This window comes from Gobio gobio (genome assembly GCF_949357685.1).
Source record: "Gobio gobio genome assembly, chromosome: 22".
Taxonomy (NCBI): domain Eukaryota; kingdom Metazoa; phylum Chordata; class Actinopteri; order Cypriniformes; family Gobionidae; genus Gobio; species Gobio gobio.
In genome coordinates this window covers 12,472,730-12,485,562 of record NC_137118.1, presented here as the reverse complement: position 1 = coordinate 12,485,562, position 12,833 = coordinate 12,472,730, and the positions used below count along the sequence as shown (strand labels likewise).

Here is a 12,833-nt window from a genome sequence, read left to right as displayed (position 1 = left end):
TACCCCAAACTTTTGAATGGTAGTGTAGAACGACTTGAATACACCTCTCCAATGCTGAGAACATTTTTCATTTCTATATTAATTTTTAAATTTATATGGGGGGGACATAAAGTTAAACATATCATGGTAATTCAACTGTCCTGAGAAACAAGCCTTATTAAAAGAATTAAATTCTTAAAAAGTAAACGTTATTAAGTAGTTTGACATAATCTATTTTTTCTTAAAGGAACACGCCGACTTTTTGGGACTTTAGCTTATCCACCGTATCCCCCAGAGTTAGAGAAGTCCATACATACCATTCTCATCTCTGTGCGTGCCATAACTCTGTCTGATGCACCCACCGCTAGCCTAGCTTAGCACAAAGACTGGAGGTAAATGGCTCCAGCTAGCCTACTGCTCAATAAGTGACAAAATAATGCGAACATCTACCTATTTACATGTTGTGATGTGTATAGTTACATCGTGTACTTAGACATTACGCAGCGCCTGAAAATAGTCCCCAGCACGCTCCCTGTGCAAATATGTTGTCACGTTGGTTATGTTTACGGAAGTTAGCCTATTTTCAGGTGCTTTGTAATATCATTGCACCACTGCACTCATGGTACGGCTCAAAGTTCCTTGATTATTACACAGGAATGAGTGAATAGTTCCTAGCCATATCGGTCTAGAAATCTATAAGTAACTATACACATCACAGCATATAAATAGGAAAATGTTGGCGTTATTTTATCACATATTGAGCAGTAGGCTAGCTGGAGCCATTTACCTCCAGTCTTTGTGCTAAGCTAGGCTAGCGGTGGGTGCGTCAGACAGAGTTATGGCACGCACGGAGATGAGAATGGTATGTATGGACTTCTCTAACTCTGGGGGATACGGTGAATAAGCTTAAGTCCCCAAAAGTCGGCGTGTTCCTTTAACACAACTGCTCCACTTTTATTAATATTTTAAATGTTGTTTCAAGGTCAGTAAGTTTCTTAAAATATCAGAAAATTGGATACAAGTTTAGGTTGTAGTTTAGGTTGTAAAAAATCCCCCAAAATTAATAATTTGTTTTAATACTTGAAAAAAACTAAACATTTAATTTAAAATATTTTGTTGTGTACACTCACAAGGTGTAAAGAAAATGTATTCGTTTTTACGGTGATATTTTAGAGAAATTTGAACTTTCCTTGAAAATGGTATACCATATCAAAACCATATGAAACCAACATCAGTAGAAAGATTACATTTCTAAGAACATGATGTGTGTTTAAGAATAGTTTTTTTCTTCATTGACCCATTTACTGACCCTCAGCTCATTGCAAATCTAAATGACTTTTGTTTTTGGATATTTGGATCAAATTACATTTCTATCATTAATTACTCACCCTAAAGTCGTTTCAAACCCGTAAGACTTCCATTCATCTTCAGAACGCAAAGGAAGATCTTTTTCATTAAAGAGTCACATGGACTACGTTTATGATGTCTTTACTACCTTTCTGGGGCTTGAAAGTGATAGTTGTGTAGATTGTCAATGGAGGCACAGAAAGCTCTCAGTTCTCATTAAAAAGATCTTAATTTGTGTTCTGAAGATGAATGAAAGTCTTACATGAGGGTGAGTAATTTTAATTAATGACAGAATTTTCATTTTTGGGTGAACTAACCCTTTAAAGTCTTCAACCCTTTTTTTATGCTATACGTTTTTACAATATGCTATTCTATATTATAAATGTTTTAATTACTGATAGTGTGAAAGTGAGATTTTTGGCACTGCCTTTCAGTGTGTGTGAGACTGATTTATACTGCTATCTGCAGATCACACGTGCATCTGCATTTGATGCCAGTTTATAATGAGTGCTGTGTGATAAAAACGGAGAGATGTGAGACAAATTTATAATGAGCAGCATGTACAACTATGTGTGTGTGATGCAGAAGTGTTGGACTGCAGCTGAGCTGATTCTTAATTGATTTCATAGGGAACTGGAGCTGGGGGGGTCTTGTAATAGTGTGTGTGTGTGTATGTGTGTGTGTGACTGGGGGGGTGGGGGAAACATTTTAATAATTAATAACAGAATCTGCAGATGAAAAACGTGGGACACTTTACATAACGGTGCAGCAGGGTTCTGAAATCCAAGATGGTTTCCTCATGCTTATCCAGAGCGCTTTCGAACACTGCTGAGTTCACTTTGTCTCACTTTCACTCAAGTAATGAATCGGAGTATATACCTGCCCTATTTACAACACATTAAAACAAGCCCCTGACTGCTGGTTCATGTTGTTATTGGTTACACTCTGTTGAAGACCAGCATGATCAAATATTTTGAAGGATTAATTAATGAAATGCACATCGCATGGCATCTTCCTTCCTAACACAGAGGCCAATTGTAATCTGATTAACATTTGTACATGCTCGCTACAGTTGAATCATATAGGTATGTTTGTCTAAGAATCTGTTCTATTCTCTTCTGAAGTCAAAGGGATGGTTCACACTAAGATGAAAATTGTCATTATTTACTCCAAAATAAAATGTCCCGCTCGCACTTTTCCATATAATGGCAGTGAATAGTGACCAGCATCACACTTTAAAAAAAGTATGGTTCCATGTGACACGTGTCATATACATATACTTAATAATTTAATGTATTATTTAAAGGGATAGTTCACCTGAAATGAAATAAAGTCATCTTTTACTCACCCTGCTGTTGTTCTAATGCCCTGTGTCCTTGTTCTAATGCCTAGGACCTCAAAAGCAGAATTTTTTTTTTAAATCTTGCACGCGCTCCTCTATATAATGGCAGTGAATGATGACCAGGCTAAAACTGTAAAACGAAATTATACAAAAGTATCATGCAATGATACAGTGAGACGTGTGCCATACATGGAAAGCGATCAGGAGGCATACTATAGGGTTTTGAGAGAAAGAAATTATTAAATTATTAAGATTATTCAGTCAAAATACTGAGCTCGGCCGATAGCGAGCATGACTCTCGCCTCTTCTGTAAAGTAAATAATAAGAAATAATACAATAATACTAATAACAAGGTAAACCTCCTGAAGTGAATGCTGTGTACCGGTTGTCATGACAAAATTGCGAGTAAACGAAAATCCTGACCTTGGCCTTCTGTGCACGGCACACAATCGTCACTCTATTAGCGCCACAGTTCACTCCGACTTGCCCAGAAAAAGCACACAAGTTGTGAGATATCTAGATTAATAAAAAAAGAACATGTAATACAAAGTATCTATTTACTTTCTTTACCGAGTTAAATATCTCCGGACCAGAATTCCGGTTGTCAGAATGACAGTTGACAGATGTGAACGTGATAACACGTTCGACAAAGTACACAAATCAAGTACTTAAGTGAAAATTTCACTACAGATACCCTAATAAAATATTACTTCAGTAAAAGTTTTAAGTACTGCTTTCCAATTTTACTTGATTAAAAGTACAAAAGTACTTGAAAATGTGCTTAAGTCTTAAAAGCAAAAAGGACTCATCAATGAATGTTTTATTTTATATAGTTATAGACTATACTTTTACATTAATTTTATATAGACAGTGGGGAGAACAAGTACTTGATACACTGCTGATTTTACAGGTTTGCCCGCTTACAAAGCATGTAGAAGTCTGTCATTTTTATCATAGGTTATTTTCAACTGTAAGTGACGGAATCTAAAACAAAAATCCAGAAAATCACTTTGTATGATTTTTAAGTAATTAATTTGCATTTTATTGCATGACATAAGTATTTGATACATCAGAAAAGCAGAACTTAATTTTTGGTACAGAAACCTTTGTTTGCAATTACAGAGATCAAACGTTTCCTGTAGTTCTTGGCACTGCAGCAGGGATTTTGGCCCACTCCTCCATACAGACCTTCTCCAGATCCTTCAGGTTTCGGGGCTGTCGTTGGGCAAAACGGACTTTCAGCTCCCTCCAAAGATTTTCTATTGGGTTCAGGTCTGGAGACTGGCTAGGCCACTCCAGGACCTTGAGATGCGTCTTACAGAGCCACTCCTTAGTTGCCCTGGCTGTGTGTTTCGGCTCGTTGTCATGCTGGAAGACCTAGCCACGACCCATCTTCAATGCTCTTACTGAGGGAAGGAGGTTGTTGGCCAAGATCTCGCGATAAATGGCCCCATCCATCCTCCCCTCAATACTGTGCAGCCGTCCTGTCCCCTTTGCAGAAAAGCATCCCCAAAGAATGATGTTTCCACCTCCATGGTTCACGGTTGGGATGGTTTTCTTGAGGTTGTACTCATCCTTCTTCTTCCTCCGAACACGGCGAGTGGAGTTTAGACCAAAAAGCTCTATATTTGTCTCACCTTCTCCCATTCCTCCTCTGGATCATCAGATGGTCATTGGCAAACTTCAGACGGGCCTGGACATACGCTGGCTTGAGCAGGGGGACCTTGCGTGCGCTGCAGGATTTTAATCCATGACGGCGTAGTGAGTTACTAATGGTTTTCTTTGAGACTGTGGTCTCAGCTCTGTTCAGGTCATTGACCAGGTCCTGCCATGTAGTTCTGGGCTGATCCCTGACCTTCCTAATGAACAGTGATGCCCCACGAGATGAAATCTTGCATTGTGCCCCAGACCGAGGGAGATTGACCGTCACCTTTAATTTCTTCCATCTTCTAATAATTGCGCCAACATTTGTTGCCTTCTCACCAAGCTGCTTGCCTATTGTCCTGTAGCCCATCCCAGCCTTGTGCAGGTCTACAGTTTTGTCCCTGATGTCATTGCACAGCTCTCTGGTCTTGGCCATTGTGGAGAGGTTGGAGTCTGTTTGATTGAGTGTGTGGACAGGTGTCTTTTATATAGGTAACAAGTTCAAACAGGTGCAGTTAATACAGGTAATGAGTAGAGAACAGGAGGGCTTCTTAAAGAAAAAGGAACAGGTCTGTGAGAGCCGGAATTCTTACTGGTTGGTGTGTGGTATATCATGCTGGTATGTCATGCAATAAAATGCTAATTAATTATTTAAAAATCATACAATGTGATTTTCTGGATTTTTCTGGATACAGACTTCTACATGCTTTGTAAGTGGGCAAAACTGCAAAATTGTTCTCGAAATCTTGTTCTCCCCACTATATTTTACATAACCCTACTGCTCAAAATACCTGGGAGAGGGGAATTGCTGGGTCTAACATCATTATGAATTAATATGAATTGTCAGTAGTCAGTAAGGAAGATTGGTGGATGCAGATACATAATATGTAATGTGTGTTGTCAAACAATAAAAATAGACGTCACGTCACACAAAAATGCATAACATTTTAAAATGAATGCTATGCAAACATACTAGCTTTTTATCATTTGAAATGACGTGTTGTAACAATATCCACTGGATGCGAGTGTAGATGAACCCAAGTGCAATTTATTAATCAAAACGTGAACAAATACAAAACAAACCAAACTAAAACATGACTTAAACCAGAGTAGACTTGAACTGACTGAACTAAAACATAACATGACTTGACAACTCAACAAACAATGGGTTACACTTACAATACTTGACAAAGATACATAGCAAACATGAGGGCTTAAATACACAGACTACTAATGACTAACAAGTAACACCTGTGAACAATCAAACAATGAACCAATGACAAAACAGAAATGATGAACACCTGACAAAAACAACCAATGAGAACAGGTGTGTTCGAGATTTCAGAGACATTTTCATTTATGTACTGCTTAATAAAGCATCTGTTTGTACAAGAATAAAGTTCAACATATAAACCTACACTATCAAAGAAGTGGGGTCTACATTTTTTATCCGTTTTATTTATGACAATATAAAATCGTGACTACATGAAAAGAGGTTTTACCGTTATAAAAAAACTGATTTGTGAGCATTAGTGGAGGTTTTAGAATAAACATGAGACACGTGATCACTGTCATGCGGTGAATCCGGCCAATCGGGGAACAGCTGTGTCGTCATCAGAATCCGTGCCGCCTTGTGCAGCCGCTCTGGAGAAACTGCACCGGCTGTATTAGCCGGCTGCTCTCGAATCGCTCTCGCGGCACTTTGTTGACATACGTCACTGTCACGTGGCGTCGGCGCTGCCTTAAGTCGGACAAAATTTCTAACCAGCATGCACTGCTTCAAGTCAGCCGCCGATCGGTCTGCGCATCGCTGTATCAAGTCAAACAAGCCTATTATAACACATGAGGACAAGGGAATCACATGACAATAGAGCACATGGCAGGATCACATGACAAACAGTTACACATGACAAAACCAGGAACAGGACAAGGAGCATAAATATAAAGACATGAACACAAACAAAACCCAAACTGTGGCACGTGTGCAATAATTTGAAAAGAATAATACAAGACATTAATTTAAAAGAATGCAAGTGCAATAATTTGTGCTATTTTAATGTTATGATGTTTGTTTGTTTACTTAAAATCTACACTGTTGAGATGGTGATATGGACGTGCCCGCATTCTCGACCTTTACAGCAGATTTATTCCAAAAATGTCTGAAAGTCGTGACCTAAATATGATTTTCATTTACAATAAGTCGTCATTTGTAATTTAGAATCAGCTCGTTCACGAATCAGACACTGCTATTGCGTCTCAGAGCACCAGACGATTTCTTCAGTTCAAAATAACGAGTAACGATATGTTTTCATGAGATGTAGCAGTGCTTTAAGTGGAAAAAATAAAGTGCCGGTACTCACCAGAGGGGGCGGGGCTTTGTTGGGGGCGTGGTTATGGGGGGATTGTTTAGTCAATAATTCAAGAAGGTCCATATTTTAAAGCTCTTTCTAACTTGTTCTCAGCCTTAGAACTTACATATAGTTCTTGTAATTGTGTAAATATATAATTTGTTACAATAAGAGTTTATTTACAAAGCAAGACCATTGACGGCACCTCATTAGGCTACCATGCAGGCCAATGTTAACTTTTTTCTTTCTTTTTTCTAATCAAATAGCAACACAGTTAGAAACTATAGCTGGGTCATTCCTGGTATGCGGTAACATTTTGGCTTCATAAATGTTTGAAAAAAAAGTACATGATTTTCATGTTTTTAGCATTCTACCAAAATGGTGACATGTTTAACTAGTCGGAATACATATTGGTCAAGCTCAGGGACTAAAAAAATAATAATTATGGGTAGATTCATTGTTCAGACACGGGCCGTGAAGGTGTTCCACCCTGTTAGGGACATATACATAGTTATCACAAAATGTTAATAATGTAAATGTTAAACAATAACAAGTTTTTCTTGGATAGTATATGTCCCTTATGCCATCATGGTATTTTTTTTAAATTCTTGAAACAATAACAAAACTATTATTGATGAATAGAATGTCTTGATTATTAAGAACGTCTCAGGTTACGAATGTAACCATTGTTCCCTGAGAACAGGGAACGAGACACTGCGTCAGCTTTTGCTTACGCTATGGGGAACGCCTCCAGCGTGACTGGTGCCTGAAATCACAATACCAAAACGTCAATCCTATTGACCGGCGACAGCCTATGATGTCATCAAGGTGCGACCAGGAAGTATATAAGGGCGCCTTGCCAACATGACAGTATCAAATCGTCTGAAGGGACTGTTTTCAGCAGGCAAGCCCTGCGGCATGGCAAAGCGACGCAGTGTCTCGTTCCCTGTTCTCAGGGAACAATGGTTACATTCGTAACCTGAGACGTTCCCTTTCGAAAGGGAACTCGCACTGCGTCAGCTTTTGCTTACGCTATGGGGAACGATATACCAACGCCGCCATGCGGACGGGAGTGCATGCCCACTGGCAGTGACAACTGTCAAGACAAGCAAATTCTACTGAGATGCCTGAACCACTCCCCTTCTGGTCACATTAGGCTGTCAGTGACAGCGCTCCCTACGGTCATAGCCCAAGCTATCGCCCAAGAAGGAACCTTCACACACATGAGGTCCTTCCCAGGCCCTGCTCGAAGGCCTGGAACCAGCCCATTCGACTTAGAAGGGGTTCCTTTAAGGGAACGTGGCAAGGGAACTACGAGGGAACCCTATGCCAGTCACTATTCGGGAGGTTCTCACCGAATGCCACCAGGGAGACCTGACCAGGTGACCCAGACTAATGTGGGACACGTAATACGGTCAACCCTGTCTGTACAGTACAGAGCCTCTGGTACTCGCCTCCGAAGAGGCATCCCGCTAGGGTGCTGCAAAAAAGGCAGTGACATCCACTAGCCAGATCTCAGAGACGGGTTATCCCGGAGAGCAGCTCTCAGCGAAGTGCTATATAACCCTTGCTAGCGAGGGGAGTTTAGCCGCTCGATCCTCGGATCTACCAAGCACCTACTTTAAAACGTGCTTAGGAGGCCAGAGGCCTTACAGGCTGATTATGCCAGGGAGGCCCCGAAGGGCCTACGACCCTTAACCAGCGCCAAGCGGCCGTAAGCTCATAGTAGACCCTCATTCGAGAGGAGCTCATAAGCCTGCCTGGTAGGTAACCATGCAGTAGGCAAACTATGAAAGACCCCTCCCGTGGGGACCGCATAGCAGCAGTAACGTCTCGTCGTGCTAGGGTAAGAGCACCGCCTCCAGGTCTCGCGAACGGCCAGAGACCGGCGCCTGATAGCGGGTGACCACTAGCTGTCAGCGTAAAGCCAGTTGTGCGTTCCCACCCAGGGAACTCGTTCCTCAGGGAGGCCGAGAGGGGCCTCCACCTGATGACAGAACATGCCGCCCATAGCCAGAATGTGCTACTCATAGCACTCCATGGTCACCGCCTCAGCGGCTGCACTCAGGGAGGCCAGTTGTGGCCTACTACCTACTAGCACTCGTGCTAGCCATCCAGTGCCTACTAGCAGTTTGTACCAGCCGTCGAGGGACTTAATGCCAGTAGTGCCCCCTCGGGGAAGACCAGGCAGCGCCTGCTGACCACAGCAGGCCCTCAGGGAGGCCAATCGGGCCTACCACCTGAGCGAAGGTAACCCAACCGGGAGCCTACCCCTCAGGGCGGCCTTAAAGAAGGCTGGCTGCTGCGCCTGGGCTGGCGGCAGCTGTCTGCTGCTGACAAAGCCTGGAAATCCAGATCACACCTGGGGACTCATCCCCAAGGAGACTAGCTGACGAAGTTACTGCTGATGTCAACACCAGTGGAGAAAATCCTCCAGGGCCCACTCGTGGGCCACGGCGTCGAGACTTCCTTGCAGGGAGGCCAGTTGACGCCTACTACCTGTTCTGAAGTCCAACTGCCCAGACTGCCCAAGCTGGCTACTAACAACCAGCTGGCTCCTACGCCCTGGGGCTGGCTCCATCCCAGAGGCAGCTAGGGACAACTTGCATCGCCGTGTCCTAGGGCCCCTAGGACGGACGACTCTGTAACAAGAGGAGGCTGAAACAAGGATGCATAAACCACGCCATGTTCTCATATCAAAGGACAGGCCAGGGGCGAACAACCTTCATTAAAAGGGAACGCCCCCATCCTTGACAAAGCCTAGGCCAAGTGGTGCGGCATACCGCACTAGATCTACTCAGGGCTCGGGAAAGAAATATTATTACCTCTAATATAACACACTGAGGCCCCGAAACCCCTTTTCCCAAAGCCCCGCAGAGCTGGGCGCAGATCTTACTACAGCTCGCGCATTAGCGCGTACCCGGTCTTCAGCTACTTCCCACTTTTACGCTAGGAAAACACAGCTAGCCCTCTACACTACATCCCTTGGGCAAGAGCGCAAATTAAACACCCACATAGTGGGAAAAATAACACGGAGAGGCAGCAAGACTCTACTAGCAAAAGTGAGGCATTCACAGACAACCACATAATGTTGCAAAGAAGATCGTTCTTAGCTTACTCACGGGGAGCTGCAGGCCCTGCGAAATCCCTCGATGATCCAAAATTTCCCCAAGCAACCCCTCAGGGGAGTGACGGTCAAAAAGTCCTGAAAAACATAGTTTTGAAAATGTTTCGCCCTCATAGAGGGGGACTTACCAATCGCTCCTCGCGGTGCTTCGACCCAGCCATCGAGCTAGTATCCGCCCGCCATCCTGAGGGGGGCGCTTTCACCAAACTAGCCAGGCGAGCCGGCAGAATCTTACATTTTCTGCTCATCATAGGCCACCGGCCTGATGTAAAAGCGCCCGGGGGAAAACCAGAGGAAGGGAAAAAAGGCAGCGTTCATCTCCGCGCTCCTCGGGGGGTGGAGTCTGCTGCCTGCGCTGGTTCCGGTTACCAGCCCCGGCTTCCTTCCTCTTCCTGTCGCGGGTGTCCCGCCTCCCCTGCGCCCCCAGTCCTCCGCGGCGGGGCGCACGAGAGGCGACGCTGGCTCGCTATTCCCGTCTCCAGCCCTCAGACTGGGACGGGCCGGGGACACCCGACTGCCTGGGCACGGTCCCGGACCTCAGCGGAATGCATGTCCTGAATGCCGCCGAGCGCGCCTTCGCCTCTCCGAACTTTCCCACCACCGCCTCTACGGAGGTGCCGAAAAGTTCAGATGGCGAAACCGGGGCATCAGGGAGAAAGGATTTTTTCCTTCTCCCTGATGTCCAAACGGTTTAACCACAGATGTCTCTCCGTGGCCACCCTCGCCGCATCGGCGCTATTTGTACGGTGGCCCGGAGAGCGAAAACCGCGGTCCGGCGCGACTCGACTACCGCCTCAGGGGGTCCCTCCCCCCTGATCGAGGTCCCTCAGCAGGTCCGCCTGCAACACAGCTGTGGTGTGCAAAGCCGCTGCAGCGCGACCCACTGACATGTACGCTCTGCCATTCAGGCATTTAGACCGGCAGGGTGGGAGCCACAGTGTCGCCGGCCGCCCAGAGGCGAGATAAACATAACATCTCGTCCACGGGCGGCATCGACATATACCCAGCCAGGCAGTCCCTCGACATCAGCGACATCTAGCTCGCCGATGTCGACAGATGCGGGGCTGAGTATGGTTTCTTCCATTCCCTCGAGATCTGTTGATGGAGATCTGGAAAGAATGGAAGACTCCCAGGAGTTGGGAGGTCATGGGCGGAGAGAAACCGATCGTCCGAACTGTTTGGACGCTCAGCCTTTCTCCTCACGCGCCGCAAGGCAGCTGCAGTCTACCCGCAGCGCGTTCCATGACTTCCAGCAACTCCCCGTACATGGGACAGGATGGTTTGAAAAGCTTCAGCATCTTTAACTGACTCACCCATCCTCTGCTCGAGCCTCTCGCGATCTGGATCGTCCTCAAGAACCATAACTGTCTCCAAGCGACGAGCCAGATCCATCTGGGAAGCGCATTTCAGACGCCGCTCAGCCTCAGCTTGAGCGTGGTCTTTCCCAGATGCTGAAACCTCTCCCCTCGAGAAGAGGTCCCACCGAGAGCGGAGCGTTTCCAGAGGACAACGCTCACAAATACTTTCACAAGAGGTTCGCAAACCTCTCATGCATGCTCTTCTCCCAGACAGTAAACGCAAAGTGTGTGTGTATCCAAAGCGCAAGATACACATTCAAAACACACCTGCAGAAGTGGCGTTCTCAGCACACTTCATTGTTATCCTTCTTGTAGACGTTTCACGTGAAGACAGGCAAAACAGTCCCTGAAGACGAAGAGATACTGTCATGTTGGCAAGGCGCCCTTATATACTTTCTGGTCGCACCTTGATGACATCATAGGCTGTCGCCGGTCAATAGGATTGACGTTTTGGTATTGTGATTTCAGGCACCAGTCACGCTGGAGGCGTTCCCCATAGCGTAAGCAAAAGCTGACGCAGTGCGAGTTCCCTTTCGAAAGGGAACAGGTACTTTTTGTACCCATTTTTGCCAACAGGATGGTAAATAATAAAAAAAAAATTGTTTAAAAACATATATTGTATATGCTTTTAATGATCCTCACCTCCCAAAATGAAACATAAGTATGCAAAACATTTAACGTTGCTGTCAAATTATTATTTAAAAATGACTCGCCTAACAGGGTGGAAGACCATAACAGTGGATGAGTTTTCCGTCATTGTCCTGCATGATTTGCCATCAGTAATGTGTGGCACTGCACCTATATAACATGGTTTTATATATAATATTTATATATGCATATATGTGTTTATAGAATTTGCAATATACACAAAATACGATTTATTCTATTAGAATTTCCACCCTGTTAGGTTTATAGATCTAACAGGGCGGAATCAACAGGGTGGAAAATTTTAAGATAAGTTAGCCGTAGCTCTTTGAGGGATCAACGTTTAGCTAACTAACCTTTTACAGATAAACAGAACTTTTATAACTATGTCAGATATGTTTTAAAAAAAATTTGACCGGACAAACATTCTTCATAACAGAGCCTAACAGGGTGGAACTTTAAGATTGGGACAAGCAGGATAACATTTCAAAAACTAAAAAAAAAGGTAGAGGTGAGTTGAAGCTTACTTAATTTTGTACGTTTGAATTCCAGCTGGAAAAACTAATTATGTAATTTCCTGAAAATTGTCTCAATGAAATTGTGGTATTTTTTGGAAGTCGAGAAATACATACTAACAGGGTGGAAGATGACTTCAGGGACAAAGTAAACGAAGACAATTGTAAAAAAATAAAAAAAAATAACTATAGTTTCACATGATTTATATGTATAACTAGAGGTAGTTTAGCCTATTCTATAACATCATCTAAAAATATTTTGAGATTTTCATCATTTCATGGTTTATAATTCTTGTGGAAGTTGATTACTTTGCACTGAGGACATGATAAAATTGAATGCATATATCAATAAAAAGGTGTGCAAAATACAAAATTGTATTTTTAATACCTATTATATCTGTTTAAGTGATAAAGAAGACCTACATTTATAATTTAAGCCATTTCTTATGTGACTCATTTTATAGAAAATATGAGTAAGTAAATCATAAAGACAGAAAAGTCACTGTATACAGGAACGACCCAGCTACA

The 12,833-nt window shown here is 43.6% G+C and overlaps 1 protein-coding gene across 1 annotated transcript in view; it reads left to right on the top strand.

Moving 5' to 3' along the window:
• Window positions 1–12,833, top strand: part of nlgn2b (neuroligin 2b) — a gene marked incomplete at both ends in the record, with an annotated part of 78,593 nt that overhangs the window by 60,670 nt on the left and 5,090 nt on the right. The gene's annotated exons all lie outside the window — the stretch shown is intronic.